Here is a 7133-nt window from a genome sequence, read left to right on the forward strand (position 1 = left end):
GCAACCAAAAAACAAGATCCTGTCAGTTAACATCGCACAAAAATCGCACAATAATCGCAGGATATCGCCAAAATACAAAACAAACTACAAACTAGCTCCTGTCAGTTATAAATCGCACATTAATCGCATAATGTCGCCTAAAATCGGTAAACAAACCAAAAAATTATTAATCTAGGAGAAAAAAGCACAATATCCAACAACCAGCAATACAACACATATTCATTTAAAAATTGGAGAAATGGTTCAAACTCGAGCTTTGCATGTAGCTCTGTTGTGCCCTGAACCGTGACATAGCGAACAATGACGAGGTTCCACTACCACCTGACCACTAGACGGTCGACGCTTCGTCGGTCTTCTACCTGCATTGCTCTTCCTAGGCCGACCTACTGGTTTTTTCTCCACTGGTACCCCGATTCTTATGTTCTTGATATGTTCCGGTAGTACCCACTCATCCTCCTCGCCAACAATATTAATTGTGGCATCGTAGGTTTTCTTCCACGTTTCTTTAGTGTAATATGGAGAGCAAAGTGTGTACACGCTCACATTCTGACTAACTGCTGCGGCACATGCATGTGGACAAGGGATTTTCAGCATTTGGAAAAGTCCGCAAGTGCATATTCTCTCCACTAAGTTCACATCACCACCTCTCTCACCTTGAGGACTCGTACCAACGTTGAACAATTGGGCACCATTACGAAGGACACTCCTGAACATACCATCTTTGTGTTGATCCTTTAAATCATTTTCAAAAGTAGTAGCCAAAGGAGTAGCGCACTTACTAGCCTTTTCGAGACGAGAAGCAAACCAATTTTGAAGTGTGAACCTGATGAAGTCAACCAAAATAGTTACTGGATATTTTCTGAATTCTTCTGTCACCTTGTTGAAGCTTTCGGCAGCGTTGCTTGTCATTATGTTGTACCGATCGCCTGGACAATAAGGACGAGCCCACTTTTCAAACCCTATTTGCTCGACGTATGTAGCAATGGCAGGGTCCATCTGTTTCAGCACCTCAAAATGCCTATCACATTCCGTCTTGTTCCATGCGTAAGCTGCAAGCCATATTTGCTTGTTGCATACATCAGTCTTAAACTTGTGATTGACATTCATAGTAATATGCTTGAAGCATGCACAGTGGCATGCTTCTGGGAAAACAACATCAACAGCATGTTCAATGCTTTGATGCCTATCCGATATGAACATAAGATTTTCAACCGGACCAATGGCTTCCTTCAACTTCCGCAAGAAATACTTCCAAGAGTCATGATTCTCACTGTCAACAATTGCAAAGGCTACCGGAAACAATTGGTTGTTTGCATCGTACGCAACAGCAACTAACAGTGTTCCTCCATACTTCGTCTTCAAGAATGTTCCGTCGATACTAATCACAGGACGACAATACTTAAATCCCTTCCTACAAGCATCGAGTGACCAGAAACAGTACTTGAACCGGTTATCCTCGCTGACAATGTCAGTAATAGTGCCTGGATTCTTCTGTTCCAGCATGTAGAAGTAACCATATAATTTCGTATAAGATTCTGCTGGAGTACCCCTCTTGTACATAACTGCCTTCTCTCTACATCTCCAAGCTTTCTCATAACTCATCTTGATGCCATATTCATCAAACATATCCCTCTGTATGTCTTTTGCTTTGTAGTTAGATCCATCAGATGTGTACTTGTTCTTAATAATGTGACCAATGACCCACGGTGCTGCTTGCCGGTGATCAGAATGTCTAGAATCCAAGTTACATGTGTGTTCGTTGTGAAACACAGTAACCTCAAAGATGTCACAAAGTGCCTTCTTCTTCCCCCTTAATCTCCATTTGCAATTTTCATCCTTACAAGTAACGTAAAACACATCAGTGCCAGACTTACTTACCATCCACTCAAAATTATTTTTCAGTGCATACCTACCAACTACATTCTTCAATTCTTCCTTGTTTTTGTACAACTTGCCAAGATATATCTCCCCTGAAGGCGTACCACTAAGAGATGTTGTATACACATTATTTTCCTCTATGTCTTCCCTTGTCCACACAAGAGGTTTGAATTTAGTAGAAACTTCAAATTCAGATACAGGAGCACTATCAGAAGGACCTGGCCGACTGCTACTAGTTCCTGGTGTTTGGCGATTCTCACTACGGGGGGTCTTCTTTGTCGCTCTACTTGGTTGCTTGGAGTTAGTTCCATCCTCAGGGGAGGTACATCTGTAGCCACATCATCATCCACACCCAAATCAACCACAGGATCATTGTTGTAAAAGGGAGCATCGAACTCATCTGAATGATGAAATTCGATACCCACTCTCTCATCATCTACATTAGTGCCAACTTGCTCGTCCAAACCAACCCCCATTTCAGTTTCTGGGACAAAGGTCCCAACAACACTTCTAGGGGTTACATTTCGGGGAGTCTGCTCCAAATTCACATTCTTCTTCACCTTTGTCACAAATAGTGGCAACAAGTTGTCCACACTCATTTTCGCCTTCATGCTCAAGAACACTCGTAGTTGACTATCTTTCACTAAAACCTCAGGTGGAAACTTAGTGCCTTTCATGTACATGTAAAGAACTTCTAACTTCAATTCATACACCAAGGGGTCCACCTCCAACTCTTCATGCAAAACTTCACGCAACTTTTTCAGTGTACACTCAACGTCCAATATCAATGTCTTACTTTTTGAGGAATCAAATACCCAGTTGAAACCCTCCACAGTCCAAACGCCATCATACAGCACAGGCACAAATACAGATGAATCTGTCCCACAGAAAAATACAAAGAAAAACACAGAAAAAATCAGCATACAATATCGCACATACATCGCACAAGGTACTACAGAGATCGCACAACGTCGCCTAATACAACAACAATATGTTGAAGTATGAAGTCGCACAATAATCGCACATACAAGGGACAATATCGCATTATGTCGCACAAGAACACATACATGACAAAATCGCATAATGCTGCACAACAAGTCGCACACAAATCGCCTAACATCAGAAATCGCACATAATCGCATAACCATCGTACAAGGTCGCCAAAATTAATCTTGTCATCCCTAACCTCAGATTTCTCATGCAATCGCACAAAGAATCGTATAAAGTCGCATAAAATCGCACAAAAATGAAAAAACCCAGAAAACCACAGACTGTTCGGACCACACTCTACCTCTATTTTAAGGACACAAATGACACAAATTACAACTAACAACGTTCAGATCTATACAATATAACAAAAAACAACACTATTTACTAAGAAAAACACTTACCCATTCCTTTGTTGAGTGTGGTTGACCTTGAGGTTGAAAATGGTGAAGGTGTAGGCTGGCCGAGACGTTCAGTTGGTGGTGGTGGTGGTGGCAGCCGGCGGCAGTAGGCAGTGATAGAGAGATAGAGAGAGAGAGCAAATCAGAAAGAGAGAGAAAGTGAAAGAGAGAGAGTGCGAGTAGAGAGAGAGATCAAACGAGAGGGAAAGAGAGAGAAGGGGAGGCTGTTAGATGGGGAGGGCATTTTGGGGTTCCCATGACAAAATAGGCATATTTACACAATGTGTAATTTTTTGGGTCAAAATAACACCATGTGTTATTTTGAAGCATAAAAGATCAAATTTCCCAATATAAATAACCGCTTGTATCTTTGAAAATGTAAATAAATTGTTGCTTTGACTTAGTCAGAACGTGTTGTAATTGAGCAAAACCATATTCAGCTCTTCTTCTCGGAAAGCTTAAATGAAGAATAATAGATCTAGTCAAGCTTCTTCTAAATAGACTCAATAGCCAAATCAACACTGATCATTTTTTACGCAAGGCATGATTTCTTCTTCTCGATAAGAAGGTATTTTGAGTAGAGAGTTGTTCTCATTAGCTTCTACAAAATATTGATCATCCGAGGTAAAAGATAACCTTCTTTGTGAAGACTACTTTGAGATCTTTGTTAGTTGCCTTAATCAAAGTAATGATGACACCCAAATAATGTACATCGAGGCGTTTATATAGTCTTGACCATTCAATATACGATCTAAAGAATTCTGTTCATTTATTGTTTTGCACATGTGTCATGCCATCAAACCTATTCATTAATTGCTCGAAAAATATATACAACAAGGGGTAAATACTATTTTAGACTCTGTATTTACAAAAATTATCGATCACACCCTTTATTTTATTTAATGACAAATGAAATCCTATATTTTTTAAATGGTACAAAATTATATTTTAAACTCAATTTATATTAAAATAAAATTTAATAATAACATGACTTTGAGATATATATAAATATACTAGATGAAAGTTACCTGGCGAGCCAGGTAAATATTAGTTTTATGTAAGTTGTAGTGATTTTTATTTTAAAATTATGTAACTAATTGTAAATTATTTTATAAATGATATGTTTTATGAAAGTAAACTTGTTAAGAATGTCATAATTAAAAAGAGAGATAGAGAGAGAGAATGAATAAAAAAAAGGAAAAAAAAAAAAGAGAGATAAAAAGAGAATGAGATGTGTATGAAGTGGATGTCTTTGGAGTCGTTTTTAATGTTGATGTCGTTTCAGAAACTAATGGTTATTTATCATGATAATGTCGTTTTTTCAATTTAATGTCCTTGTGTTATGTTAATATATATTTATATTTGAATAAGTATTAAAAAATGATTTGATTTATTATATAGTTTGTTAAATAAAATATGCAATATAAACGTTAGACAATTTAAGTTAAATTTTTTTGTGGTATATATAAATAGGGTACTCCTTTTGCTCTCACCCATTAGGGCATTTTTGTTGTATTTTAATTGGTTAAATAAAGAAAGTGCATGAAATTAAAATGGGTTAGTGAACATACAAATATAATATATGTAATAACCGATAAAAATATACATATATTTTAAATTTTATTTGTTATAAAATTTGTGTGAGAATAAGTATTTTATTTATTTTTACTAATAGTGAATAGAGATAATTGCTTAGAATAGTATTGATAGATTTCTAAACACAGTTGAAATTATAGTAAATGTCAAGGTAAAATTATAGTGTTTTTACGAATTAGGATAATTACTCAATTAAAGCCCAATATGAAAGTCTATTAGAGTTTTATAGATTATTTAGTGGGTTTAATTTATTGTATGAGTGCATTAAATAACATTATAATGGAATTAATGTTAAAAAAAAATTCGTAGGTTTGGATAAATTCGCAGGATTAAAACTGTTTTAGTAAAATGATCATATCTAGAGTATTAGAGCTCCGATTGAGGTGATTTCAATGGAGTTGGAAAGATAATTCAAAGATCTATAAATTTTGTAGAAATAGTTATATCATAATTCAGAAGTTTTTTAGGTGAAAACTGCACCTAAAGTTACGAGATAGAGGGCTTATTTTTAAAATTTAAAAATTAGATATTTGTTGATTTAATAATATTTTAGCATTTTATTATATATTATTATTTTTAGTTAACCTAAACCTATTAGAATAAAGAATTTCATAATCTTCAGTACATATTTTTTATCAAACCCTAAACTATCATAGTTTTAGTTTTCCTTTCCAAACCAATTAGTCAAAGCTTCATTCTTCTTCATGGTTGCTCCTCTCAAACCTTCCACACCTCTTCTTATTTTTCTACCTTCATTCTTAAAGTTTTGGATTTATAATCAAGGCTTGCGGGCTTGAGACATCAAATAGAAAGTTGTGAAGAGGTATGAAATATTTTCTTGCTCAATAATGCTAAATGTTATCTAAGGTTCGGACCTATTATATTTTTCGTTTTCAGAAAAAACAAGTTTCAGTAAAGTGATGATATCTCTCTTGATATTGATCCGTGTTTAGAGATTTTTGTATCGTTGGAAAGCTTATTCGATGATCTAAAATTTTTATCAAGAAACTAATAACCAATTCGGTGTTCTTCTATGTCGAAAATTATCATCTTTCTGCTATTATTGTAATTCGTTTTCTTTATATTTCCAGAAAAAGTATTTTCACTAAAAATACAATAACTCCCTCAATTCTCATCCATTTTTAATGATCTATATGTGGTTTTAAAGCTTATTCGATTTCCCATAAGTTTTATGAAGAAACGTTTTGTTAATTCGAAGTCATACTATGTCAAAAAATTAGTTTTTTTTTTCAATATCATGTGATTCGTTTCTAGAATCTTGTTCTTGCAAAACTGTTTTGGTAAAATTGTAATATCTCTTTGAATATAATTCTAAACATACACAAACAGTTATACACGAGTACACTACTCTGGCTACTGATAGTACCAATTAATCCATTTAAGCCCTCTTCAACTGTGTAGTCCCATACCTACACAGCCTCAGAATCATCACACTTGACCTTTCCCAAGCGGTGTGGGATTGCACAGCTTACCCGATATATCCACTTACGGATCACGGGACTACTGACTGTCACAATCTGTTCTTCTATTACAACCTTAATGATTAGATTTCACCCTTAACCAAAATTTAACTTAATTATTTCTAATAAGTAGAGTAGAGCTTAAAATTATCTATCCATTAACACTTAAAAAAATTAAACTTAAGAACGTACCAATAGTTATATATGTCTAATTTATTAAACCTTAAACATACACTCTCGTTAGAAATACTAATATAACAACTAATTTTTTTTTCCTAACATACTCTATTCCAATTTGCTTATAACACAATTCCTTTTAAAAAAACACTCTTCTTTTGCTCCTTATTTATGAAAATAAGTACAACTTATCAAAAATCAAACTCAAATTACGTAATATAGCAATACCTTGATTTTTTTTTTCCCAAAAATATTTCATTGATCGAATCCTACCCATAAAATTTTAAGACATATTCTTCTAAACACAAAGAAAACTTCTAGTTACACTGAAGATGTAACGCAACATAAAATATGTAAAACTAACATGAACATATTGACAAAAACTTACAGTACAGTGAGTCGAGCTCGTCTTGTGGCAATGAACTTTACATGTTAGGACTGACCACATTCTTTAGAACCGTATTGCTCTGATACCATATTGTAACGCCCTGATTTCTCGAGACGTTACACTCGCAGTCCGTTTAAAACCATTTATAATAAAAACAATAAACTAATTTATTGAAAATAATTAAAGCATGAGATCTCATTATTTTAAAACAAAAACACTTGATTC

The sequence above is a fragment of the Cannabis sativa genome, chromosome 9 (assembly GCF_029168945.1).
Source record: "Cannabis sativa cultivar Pink pepper isolate KNU-18-1 chromosome 9, ASM2916894v1, whole genome shotgun sequence".
Taxonomy (NCBI): domain Eukaryota; kingdom Viridiplantae; phylum Streptophyta; class Magnoliopsida; order Rosales; family Cannabaceae; genus Cannabis; species Cannabis sativa.